This window comes from Copidosoma floridanum, unplaced genomic scaffold (genome assembly GCF_036245765.1).
Source record: "Copidosoma floridanum isolate Cflo_tuat_1 unplaced genomic scaffold, Cflo_Japanese_pri ptg000005l, whole genome shotgun sequence".
NCBI lineage: Eukaryota > Metazoa > Arthropoda > Insecta > Hymenoptera > Encyrtidae > Copidosoma > Copidosoma floridanum.
In genome coordinates this window covers 7845021-7858051 of record NW_028321882.1, presented here as the reverse complement: position 1 = coordinate 7858051, position 13031 = coordinate 7845021, and positions in this window count along the sequence as shown.

The window sequence follows — 13031 nt, the reverse complement described above, 5'->3', positions numbered from 1 at the left end:
CAATCTCTTGCTCGAGCAATGGCCAACTGCAGTTGCTGCTGCCACGTATCTTCCCTCACTGTCACTCTTAACATAGCAGCTGCTGCGGGTCTTGGTAGTTGCGTTCGCCTTTCTCTTGTCTTTTTCGCTGGTGCTGTTATGTCTCTGCAACTCAACTAGTTTTAGATACGCTGAGAGGAGAACAACAGGACGCTAACGAACAGCACCTGAATAACAAACAAATTCGGAGAAGCTTTGACTTTCTGCTCTTTCTATATACGTTGCATTAGCGAGAGAAAATTAGAACATGGAGGCCAGTATGCTTTGTTACACGGATTATTAGCAAGAAAGATATACTTATTATTTTTGTTACTTAAGTTAGCTGGTATTTAACTACCAAACACGTGTAAGCTTAGCATATCGAGTTTAAAAGGCTAAGTATGTATTACTGTTAATATATTGTTAACAATAAATAAGTCTAACTAATAGAAATAGTTGGGCAGTTTAATGAATTACCTTCTAAAAGATTTCTGCTTTCTCGTCAAAGCAGAAATTCCTTTAATTGTTAATGAACCACGATGTTATGGGCATGACTTATCAAACATCAAAATATTCCCGAGTCACGAGACTATGCAGAAGTTTTGTAAGTTTTAATCTGATTACTTAAATATACTACAATTAATTAATCTACATATGTAGTAAATACATTTTATACTCACATTGTAGTAATTACGTTTTTATACCTACATTGCCAACAGTACAAATATAATAATGTAGTCAGTTGGAAACAACTCTTAAAGAGCACTTAGAGAGGTTAAAAAAAAACGAGTGTACTTATAATAAGCAAGGCAAGACTATAATACTTGAGGATCACCTATTAATATAGTTTTTCTTTTATTTACTAATCATGTAAGGTTATTAAGTTTTAGCATTTTTCGTAACATTCCGATTTGAAGTTTACTTATAGTTATATTTTTTTTTCATGGTGATGAAGAAAGGCTTCTACAATTATACGGTGCTCTCACTTATAATTCGAAATGATATCTTAAATGAGCAGTACGTTTTCATAGGCTTGAGGTTTCATTCTGTGTATGAAAAGATTAACATGTACGTCATCCTGCTTAGAATCGATGTTAATGTATGCAATCATGCGGTATATCTTAATCTTTTAGAGACTGTCTATTTATTTATTTGTTTTTCTCACAACAGTCATTTTTTCTCTCAACTCTTGTTTAGAGTAGTGAATCTACCTGCATGGGACAGGTCTGTGAGGACCATTTTTCTAGAAAACATAAAGGCATAGAAGAAGAAAGAAGAAGGAAAATAACAGAGAATTTTAGAGGCCAGCTTGCCCTTAGAGGAATAAGAGGAAAGGCCCTTGCGCATTTAGGTAAAGCTTAAATCTTGACTTGCGCTTAAAAAAGAGTTAGAAAAGATTAAATCTCGTGATATTAGGTGTGTGTGTGTGTGTGTGTGTGTGAGTGTGTGTGTGTGCGTGTAGATGTGTGAGTCCGCTGGATATTGTGTGTTTGGGAGCGTACTTGTGATAAGGGTAAGTGTTGTATAGGGTTAAAGAGTGTAGTGAATAGTAACTGGTGCTGTTACTTTGCTCATTTTTTAAGTTATCAGTATATGTGGCCTTAGTAGATCATAGATTTGGGGAATTTTTTGATAAACAAGTGATAAACAACAAAAAATTCATCATGTCGTATTGGCAATAGCATGAGGTATTATTTAGTTAAGATGAATGCAGGAAGCAAACTGCAAAAAAAAAAGAAATTGTGTTACATGTTAAGATTTTTTAGAAGATTTTATTGCAGTGTCGGTGTCTTTATATACCTTGTATAATTTGTATTGTACAATTTTTATTATCGATCTTATTTTTTGAAAGTAAAAAAGTGGACCCTTAACAGCAGAGGACACGTTACGAAATTCTTAAAGAATCGTTTCTTTTATAAGAAAAAAATTTTTTTTAAGTAGCCAGGTAGATGAGCCTCCAACCCGTTTAGACAATTTTTTTTGAAGCACTCAAACACTTGTTCCTTTTAATATCAGTACAGCAGCTGTATTGCCATTATTAATGTTAGTTTCATAAGTTTTAAACTGTAACTTCTGTCAACTTAGAATCTTGTTATACGTGAACAAGTTTTTAAATCTTTTGCTTGTGCTTTTATTTTTATGAAAGTAGTTCATTGTTGTGAAAAATATGACAATAGTTTTTTTTTACACGAGTATGAACGTTTTATTTTCTTGATCTTGTAGAAGAAGCATTGTTAAAAATTGTTGTTTTAATATATCAAAAACAGGAAGAATCCACTTTTTTTTGTCATTACATACATTTGGTCATTACTGAAAAGTATTTAACATCTTTGACAAGTGTTGTTGACAACTTTTTTTTCATTTCTTCGCTTGTAAGCTTTTTATCTCTGCTTTTGTTATGTGTTTAATTGTGGACAAAATATTTTATACAAATATGAACTTGTGTCTGTCTTTATAATAAGGAATTAAAAGATTGTTTATTATTTGTTGTCACACTCTGTTATAGGTTGTCATTTTAAATACTTAAGTCATACAGAGCATTCTTTACTTATCAATACGAAAGCAACGTTTTCTGGCGTGGTTCAAAGGTGATTTCTTTGTGATGTAATTTTGGGTAAGCAAAATTAAACAACAACTGTTCCATAATACAGACAAGTAAATTTAGCAGCACAAATACAATTTACTCCAAATTTTAGTCAGTTAAAGAACAGCGAGTGTTAAAAAAACGACCGTTAGGCCAGAGAGCTAGTAAATTTTTTTGAGTTTGCCTTTTTAAACACCTTATACTCTTCTGTGAACATAAACATTATTAATGACATCGTCCTGATTGTATTAACTTTTTGCATGACTGACAATAGTTAAAATTTATTATTTTAGCGCAAGAACTTTACTCTCCCATAGAGCAGTTTTTCTAATTTTATTGCAAAACAGCATGAAAATTTTTTTGTATAGCCATTACAGTTGACATAATTTTTTTCGCAAGGATACAGAACCTTTTATCTATTTGAAATCTGTAAGTTGCGTAGTTTCAACAGTATTTTAGAGTTTTTGCACAAGCTTCTTAGTAAATAATTTGTACATAAAATTGTTTTCAGAACAATTCCATGCTGTGCCATATCATTATTATCTATAATAGTCTTAGAAACACTGCTTCCACCATCAATAATTCTTATTTTATAAGTCACATTATTTATGCTAACACTACATTATAAGTATTGCGATAAAACTTCAATTTTACAATAATATCAGAAAATAACTCGCCTTCTCAGGATTTTGTATTATCTTTCTTTACAATAGACTTCTCATAAATATATAACCATGCTGCATCTGACCTTGTAGTGTTTGGATCTGTCTGGTTACAAGTACTATACTGATAAAAACTATAACTTTTACTTTCCTCTTCATTGTTTGAGTAGTACATATAAGTATTATGATTGCTGTTTACATACAAAAATCTAAAATTAACGTCACATATTATTTCTTTAATAACTTATCCTTTCTTACATAAATCAATAGTTACAGGGAAGTGATTTGTACTGTTTATTTTAATTTTAGTTATAATTTTGCAACTTAAATTACTAACTATTGATATTTTACTACCACATCAATAAATAAATTGTTGCACATTCGTATGGTTTATTATATAACCATTTAGTTCTTGCATTGCATTATAATTTTTGGAATACATTTTCTGGTGTGTTAAGACTAGATGTTTCGTCCACCGTAGATATGAATGCTTTTTTTACAGCAATACTCTTAGTTTGTAAACAACTTTTAATATTAACAGAAGACACTGTTACTTAATTATAACATACACCAGTGGATTGTCATACACCGTAATGGTTTTCATAATTTTTTGCAGTGCACTACAATTTCCATACAAATTATTCGCTTTGTAAATAATTAGTGCATGACTCATTGTATGTGTGTGTGTTGAGAGAAACAAATTATACTTTTGTTTTTTTTTGTTTGTATTTACATCAAAATTTATTGCCAAACAGTAAAAGAATTAGTTCAACCAAAGGCCATTAAAATATCACATTCTTTAAAAGCAGTACTACCGTTTTTTTTTCTTTAAGACAAAAAACTGCGTTTAACATGGGCGAGTAAAAAAATTAGGCTAAGTATGAGTAATTGCATAACGTATTATTAAGAATACTGTTCAAAAGATGAATAGTATGTTTTATGGAATTTGTAGGTAAATCAAGCTTAAATTTTTATTACAATTCTAGGCTATGCTATTATTATAATTTCACAAATAAGTTCTTTCTATTAACGTTGAAAGATGAAATACTAATGTGTTAACTGGGTGAACTTTATTCTCGATATCATTTTATTTATAAACATAAACGTTTTAGAGTCTAAAGACGAAATGTAACATAGCTATAAGAACAACATACATAAACATTAAATATAATTCTTAAAATACTTTTTTGCACATTTATTAGGTGTCGTAAGTAACGAGTTTGTATAAAATTTAAACTTAATTTTTTAATGTAATACTACAAATAGGAGATTTGTTGTAACAGTGACGTAGTACGATAAGTATTTACTGATTAGGTTTTATCGTAAAATGAACGTATGAGCCCATTAGTTTCAATCTAACTTACATCATCACACAAATTAAGGAAATTTGTTAAAAATAGACCTTATTAAAATCTAGACAAAAAATTTTGCATGATGCTAACAAGACATGAAATTTGTAATGAATTATTAAATATAAAATGGGTATGAAGACAAGAAAAGTCTCTGAATATGTGTCTTAGAACATTTATTTACTTATAAAAATTTTCTTAGACTGTCAGTTTAACAGAGATATTACCAGCAGACCAAATTTATTCAGCTTTTTTTATACTATTTGCAGTTACTGCTAGCATATAATGTAATATTAAACATTACGCAAAAGTTTCGAAAATTATTTGCTTATTTGCTTTTTCTTACAGTAAACTTTATTTTAAATTCTTGGCTTGGCGTTGTTGTATTAGGTTTTACCAAAAGTGATGTGGGCAGTTGTGTGAAGGTGTTATACGTCAGCTAGCGTTGATCTACTGTTAGAAAAAATATGTTATGTTGTGGAATAGAAATCCTTTTTATTTGTCTTTTTATTTTACGTCATTGTTAAGGTATTCTCAAACGTTGTCTACTTAAAGCTTTCTTACTTTTGAATTTACTTGTCAAAGTAAATTATGTATAAACCAATTAAAATTTTAAATTTTGGAATGTTTTATATAATTTAGTAATCGTAATATTTTAAAATTAGGTCTTATTCAATGATACTAACTCCTATGATAGTTGGTTAGCCACTTAATTGCGAGCAAGCAGTCACAAGATCTTTTAAGGTTGACTTCACCAATGATTGTTATCGTAAACGAGAGTACTTGTGGTGATAACAATAGTTAAGCTACTTCTTTTAACGTTGGAAACTAAGTTGATGGTCCTTTCTTTTTTATTTTACTTCTTATGCCAGTCTCCGGTAGCCTGGTATACTAAAGCTTTTATCACAGATCTTAGTAACTGAATCAAGTCTCACATTTACTTGTAATGCATGCTTTTAAACCGTAGCTCAATCACTCAACTAAGTCTTACATCTGCTTAAATGGCGCAACAGAACTTTCTCTCTAACCTTTAGAGTTACATTGGAGCACTTGATAAATGAAAATAGGCGAGTATCACTATATGCTATGAGTTTTTTATACTTTTGCGCATAAGAAGGACGCATTAGGTTGTGGATTTCAACGACCAATTAGAACTTAACCTAATTATTGTCAATTAACAGGAGCACAGTCATGGTGCAATAATAACGCAGTTATTGATAATAAAAATCACTGATCTCTTGGATTTCACAGAAAGTACAAGTTGCTGTTGAAATTTTGTATAATATCTCTTACAGGCATACGCAGTTGATTATTCACGTTCTTGGATGTACCACTGCAAATTGAGGTTTTAAGATGAGCTTTTTATAAGATTATTGGAGGTTGCATGCACAGTTAAGTTTAAGTTTTGTGACGTTAGCTTGTTTAAAAGGCGTAAGTTATATATCTCGGGATTGCAGAAGCAGGAGTACCCCTCGATTTTTCAAGAATGCTGAGATTTTGCTTTTTATAATTTAAAAACGACACTTCGTGCTTCGAAGTAATAAATTCAAAGTATTAAATGATGGATGTCATACACGTAACGCATAAGAACTTAACATTTTTCCCCGTGTGCCATGTTATGTGAATTATGATTATTTTTTGTTCTTCCATTCTTCTTTTCATGGCTTTTCCTATGAATTATATAACTGTGAATAGAATGCCGTCCAAACTTATTGAATTGACTTTTATAACGGACTTGCATTACGTTCTTTCAATACCCCTCCTGATTCTTTGTACATATGAAATTTGAATTGTATTCTTTCAAAAAATTGCAGTAAACGTAATTTTTTACCTTGTTACTTTTTATTTATATTTAATCTTAGGTCTTCTTATGTATTATTAAATATCTTAACTCTTAAACTATCATGAAAATCTTGAGCTTTCAGTTGCAGATTACTGTTTGATGTATTCATGAGATTTAATCAACTGTCCGAAAAATGGTATGAAATTGTAACAAAACGAAAAATAAACGCTTTCATGACTCATATATATTAATTCGTGTTCACTTCAAAAAGAAATGGACGTAAAAACAACGACGCCACTTACTTTATCATGAAGCGAAATGCTTGTTGAGAAATTTTAAAACAAACTCACTACTATAGTTACCTTTTTGGGGTACAGATAATATTCTTAGTTTATATAAAAGATTTCAAATCTTAACAGCTATTTTTCTAGTTTTTATCTTAAACTATAAAAGGAACTCGCAATCATACGTGGAGGGGAAGGTTTGCTTAAATAAGCACAATCAATTTATTTTTAATTATCTTATATTTATTCAATTATATAATTCTAAAAAAATTGTATCTTTAATTTTTACATGTATTAATTGTATTTGAGTAATCGCGATTCTTTACGTTAATAATAAAAAAAGGAAATATATAATATACCCGATAATTTACTTAAAATTTATCCGCCCTTTTAATAGAGAATTTTACATAAATGACGATTTGAATTTTCCCTCCTTAATATCTCTGCTTAAATACGTTAGGTTAGACTAATACGAGTTTTTATTACAACTACGGAAGGTGAATGTTAGGTAACTACCTATCCTACAAAGTCACGTAAGGTTAGGTCGTTCTCAGGGCCCTTGGGTGTCTTGAGCACTGCTCAAGTCGTCGACCCAGGAACTTCGCCTAAGAACGTGGTCGCTAACCCTAGTGCCTTGACTACTTGGGAATGCGTCGTCTCCACGCTTAAAGCGGTCGAGCACTGAAAGTCCAAGTAGAAACTGGTTAGTGGAAATGTTACCTGTTGGTGGTGTACAACTTACTTTTTAGCTATCGGCCTTCGTACTTCGTCTCTTTCTCTTCCTTTGTGCTCGTCACGGTAATATACCGGTGCACGGGAAAGTTCCAGGTCTGGGTGAGCAACGGATTTACCGCGTCCCAGGCTCACTGGAAGAGGACTTTCTTTTTTTTACATTGCGCGCTGGTGCCTTTTATGCTAACGTTTTTTCCTTTTGAGTAGCAGGTTTTCCCTTCTTCGAGTGAACGTGCTCTAGCGTTTTCTTAACGTACTAGACGCACATTTCCCGCGCGTGGCGTTCAAATTTGAACTTTCGTATTTCAAATAGAAATGAAATATATGTATAAAAAAATGTGTACTGTTGAATTGTCTATTGGACGGATTTTTTATTACAAGAAAATATAATACATAGAAGAATATAAATATAAATGTAAAGCGTGTATTATCAATTCTAGGTGATAGAAGTGCCCCCTTACAGTACATATATTAATGTTTAAAAGTACACTAGTAATTCACAAATGAGTAGTGAAACGTCGCAAGGGAGTTCAACATTGAATTCTATAAAAAAATGAATGTCAAGTTATATTAAAAAAAGTAAAATACTCCAGAAGAGGTACATATTGTAATAAACGCAACTTAAACATGGAGCTTGATATTGTTTATTTCCACACTTTGAGAATCATATGTAGAGCATACTTAAATACAAATGTATCAGATATCTGTTGATATTAAAATTTTATCCTAACCTCTGTATGTCAGCAACTTGCATGAAAATATATTCTGGGCATTTTCTACTGTTACAGAGTTTGTTAAACGCAGCTATGAAAATATAGATATTTTTCTCTTGTACTTTAATATTTTATTCTTGATCTTTATGTAAATTGTCAATGGTGGTATGTAAAACATTGCTTTTGTCTCTTATCACTTGTCTTAACAGTTTTTCTGAAAAATTATGAATCTGGTCCCATTTCAAAAGGTGCCCATATTTCGTTTTTATGCTGGAAAATAGAATAACGCTACTTTGTACATAGATTTTAACAGTGATTATTATGTTTAATACAATTGCCCCAAGATTTTTAAATCACATTATTTTACATTTAAAAAATCTTATCGTTACGTTCTGGTTTAATATTTAAATGCCCTATTTTATTATTATGACTTGTTTTTGCTTGCATTTCTATTTTTGTTTGTTGCATTTTTTTAACAATTAATATTTCGTAAAGTCACTTAATAAGATTTTGTGGATATAATGAATGAGTTTGTAACCTATTATTTTTAGGGATCTTAAAAGGAATTTTCGACTCTCTTTTAAGTACGGATTTATCGGGCGTATTTATTATTGTTGTGTAAACAATTGTGTGATATATAAAGGCTATGAGTTGGGTGAAATTTTCCTAGTCATCATTAGTTTATTATAAGTTTTTAATTTAACAGCTAGGGTAGGTTTGTTGAAAATCGAAAAAGAAGAACGTTAAATCAGAAGTGCAAAGAACGAGACAGAATCAAATTTTTTGTCTTTTGTTTTCAAATTACATTAAGTCTTTCTAAAATCGGGCTTCATATATTTTTGAGAGCATCAAGAACGTGAGGTAGCTTTCGTTTTTTAACAAATTGCATAAAAAAATAGTTATAGCGAATATGATATCACTTCTTACTGATTTCTCATATTAGTTTACATTAAAGTTATAAGACCTCTACTCTACTGAGCTTTGACTAATTACATTTACGTACTGTGATTAATTTTTTTTTATTTATGTCTATGCAAACAAAGAGGTTGACGTACATTTTTTTAAAATCATAGGAAGACTTAAAAGTAATTTTAGTACACTCTATCGTAGTTTAAGAAAGAAACGTGCAAAATAAGATCATGCATAGTTCTCTTGACATTTGATTTGACGTCCTTCTTATTCTATTTTTGATAAATTTTACTTAGTCTACGCTTGAATTATTCTTAGGAATGTTAAGAATGTGCGCTGATTTCTCTTTTTCTGAGAAAATTTCTAGGTATTTAATAAACAATATCGTAAGGCTACAAAATCAGATTGATTCTATTGATAAGGTAGGAAACTTTAATTTTCTTCAGGTTGCCCTTAAGGTTTACCGTAAATGAAGATAAGGTCTTTTTACAAGTGCTTTCGATAAAGTGCTTGATCTAGATCTCTGATTAGGTGCAAGAACTAGTTTCATGTACTTCGTAAAATAGCACTATTGTTAACAAATAGTAGTTACTACTTAGTCTTATTTTTATACAACTGACAGTATCAATAGAGACCTAATCTAAGCCGTTAATAAGTGTGTCTGTAAGCACCCTAAGTTTTTAAATGCTTAGTCTTCTTTTCTGGAAATTTTCTAAGTACAGGAGCATAATGAATAACAATATCTCTTATTCCTAGCCAATAAAATAGTTTTTCTATTTTCCAACAAGTTTGGTATATTTCCTTATGTTTCTCAATAGAGCTGTCATGTGGAGTTTGTACTATTTCGTTCCATTTTTGAATTTTGTAAAAATCAGTTTTAACGTAATAGACAGTAATTTATCCTGACGTTTTATCAAATGTTGAAAATAATATTTTTGGTTTTTAATTTAGATTTAAGTTTGTATGCAAGATCTCTTTTCTTTGAAATTAGGAAAGTTTTAAGATTTTACCTAAACAATGTTTTCCCGAGTGATTAATAAGCTTTGGTAAGTTTTTCTGAGAGTATTAAGTTAAAAGGTAGTAAGCTAATAATAAATAACTAACAATATATAATATCGTATATAGATCGTAACAAATGTTCAGATCTTTTTTCATTGATTTTAAATAATTAAACTCTATTGCACCTACAGATCTTAACAGTATTGAGACATATCTGACTTGTTGACAATCTTTGCTTTTAAATAAGACTGTACAGTTTTTCCTTGTATGTAAAGCAATGTCTGATAGTAATTACGTTGCTTATTAGCTTTGGCTTACTGATTTTTCTATAATTATCAGAGCTACTGTTACTATTACTGAGACTAACGTACACTTTTTCATATTTTTATTTGTAGTAATTAGTACGTAAAAAATGGTATCTAGCAACATAGAGTTAGATGCACTACTTGACCTTATTAATTAATGCTTATGGTGTCTTTTTAGGCTCGCGTTGTTTAAGTTAGTGAACTCTAGCTTAAGGATTCTTCCTCTTTAAATTTCTCGTAGAAAAACAGACAATTCTCCGTCGGTAGTAAATTTTTGTTAAATTTTGTCTTTGTGACTAAAGGTTCAAAGTCTGGATGTCTTTGCAATTTTCATATCTAATACGGAATTATTTAAATTATTAAAATAATGAGTATTCATTTTGGCTAATACATCTCGAATTTTAGAGTGCAGCTTATTATCATCTTCAAATCAAGTTTCTGATTAAAAGTCTGCATCCACTTTTTAGGGTTCATTATTATGATTAGCTTTGTTCAAATATTCTTGAAGACTTTGATAAAATTTTTCTCTTTGATTATTAATTTCTGTTTAGGTGACCTTGCAAATGTTACTTATCTTAGATTTAAATTAATCTTTAAAAACATCATCATTTAAGCCTTAGCTTAGCGAAATACATGTAACGGATATTTCAGCATTTGTCTCGTTAATGTCCAAGTCAGTATTAGAAATGTTTGAGTCTGAGTGTGCTGCAGTCAGTTTCTGTTGTAATCCACCTTGTTTAGGGTCGTACGCTAATAATTGTGTATTTTTCTCTGACGATTGTTTAGTGTCACTTGAGTCATTCTTAATAAATATAAGTATTTTGATAATACGTCAAGATTAGTCATATTTCTAACTGGTAGTTGTGGTGTTTCTTAATTTTTTTGATTATTTAACTTCAGCATATTTATAACATTTTTTTTTTGTAAGATTTAAATTTTGACTTTGAAAAATTTACCCTTAACGAGCTGTGCCCATGTTTTTTATAATTGCTCGAGTAGTAAAAAATGTTTGTTGCTGTTAAAATGTTTTTTCGCAAAAGTGTGCGTATACTGTATAGAAAAACCTTTGCCGTACACCTCTTCCGCACACTATGTAGGAAAGTCTATTTTGCACACTAACATCAGGGTGGAAAACACCTATTTTCCTCACACTTATTGCGAAAAAGCTTGTACGCAACTCGTGTGGAACGATTTCCTGCACTCGTGTGATAGACTCGCACTCATGGCCGGTGACGGTAACTCGTGACGTGCAATCAGCGATCACACTCGTGCTACGCACTCATGTGCTCAACTGGCACTCGTGCGAGTCAATCACGACTCGTGCGGGAAATCGTATTTTCCGCACTTGTTACGTCAATAACTATTGTTTAATATCTTTGGGTTATAACACTAATTTAATTGAATTTCAGTTATTCTTTATTGATGTTTGTTTGAACCAAGTTGTCGTCAAAGACCCCTGGCTAACTAAGGTACACATACTTCTGATTAGGTCATGCTTCTAGTTTTTGTTGTTTCTATTACTTTTTTCCGAGCTTAAGGTCATGCTTTAAGTTTAGTGGTTGTTAGCTGAGATGTCACTGCTTCTTATCATCAATTTAAAAATTTTTTGTTTCTTTTGATCATCTCCTTTTTAAAACAATTACAATTATTTTTATTAGTGGTTATTCATGATTTATATTGCTTTCTGCCGGTACCAGTAGTCCTATGATCTTTCTAGATAATGCATGAGTGTTGATATTAAAATTTCCTGGCTTGCATCTAAGAATTTAATAACTTTTAGTGGATTTGATTATCAAACGTATTGAACAGTATCCTGAATAAGTTTTAGTATCCATCCCATTGAATATTTTTTAATCAGCTACAAGAATAAATGTATCTCCTAAAAAAAATCAAAAGTAAAGCATCTCATGTAATGCATCTAAATATCTCTTTTCAGTTGTTTAATAATTTATTTTAGCCTTAACAACAATTCTTGAAAGGTGAGCAATGAAATAATTACATACTTGTTTTTCTGGCTCTAATGCTGCTCCAATGATGTAGTTAAGGACATGTGTTAATAATTGAAACGTAAAGACACATTCAAGAAGTTAAGGTATATGTTATTCGCATAATTGGTCTTTTATTTCTTAAAGATTTTTTTATGTAATTCAGTCAATTATAACTTTTTCTTTTATTTAAAAGATATGGCATTAGCATTTTAGAGAAATTTCTGATATTTTTGATATTTATTTTTTTTTTGGGTGCGTGTGTTTAACAGTGAGAAAGATTTTTTTCCAGATTCATAAAATTCGATGTATGTGTAAAAGAGTACGAGTTTTTTTACTATAGTACAAAATCTTTTGTAAAACGTGTTCCACAATTTTTCTATGAAAATTGCCATAAATGTTCTTCCACATTATAAAGCCCCGCAAAAACTTTGTTGTTATAATAATGAAAGCATTATTTTGCTAGCCTTACTAGAAGTCTTATTAAATTGAGTTTAATTTTTAATAAAACCTATAGAATTTTTGGGGGAGATTCAATCTGCTGTTGTTTTTGGGTTTTTTTCAAATCAAGGTTTTTATCGAAATTATAGATTTTAAAATATGCACGTAGTTGAATGACTTTGTAAAATTACAACTAAGCAGTGATAAACACTTTTCATGTCACATATTGTTCGTTTACTTTTAATTTTTATATTTGCTTATTGTCGA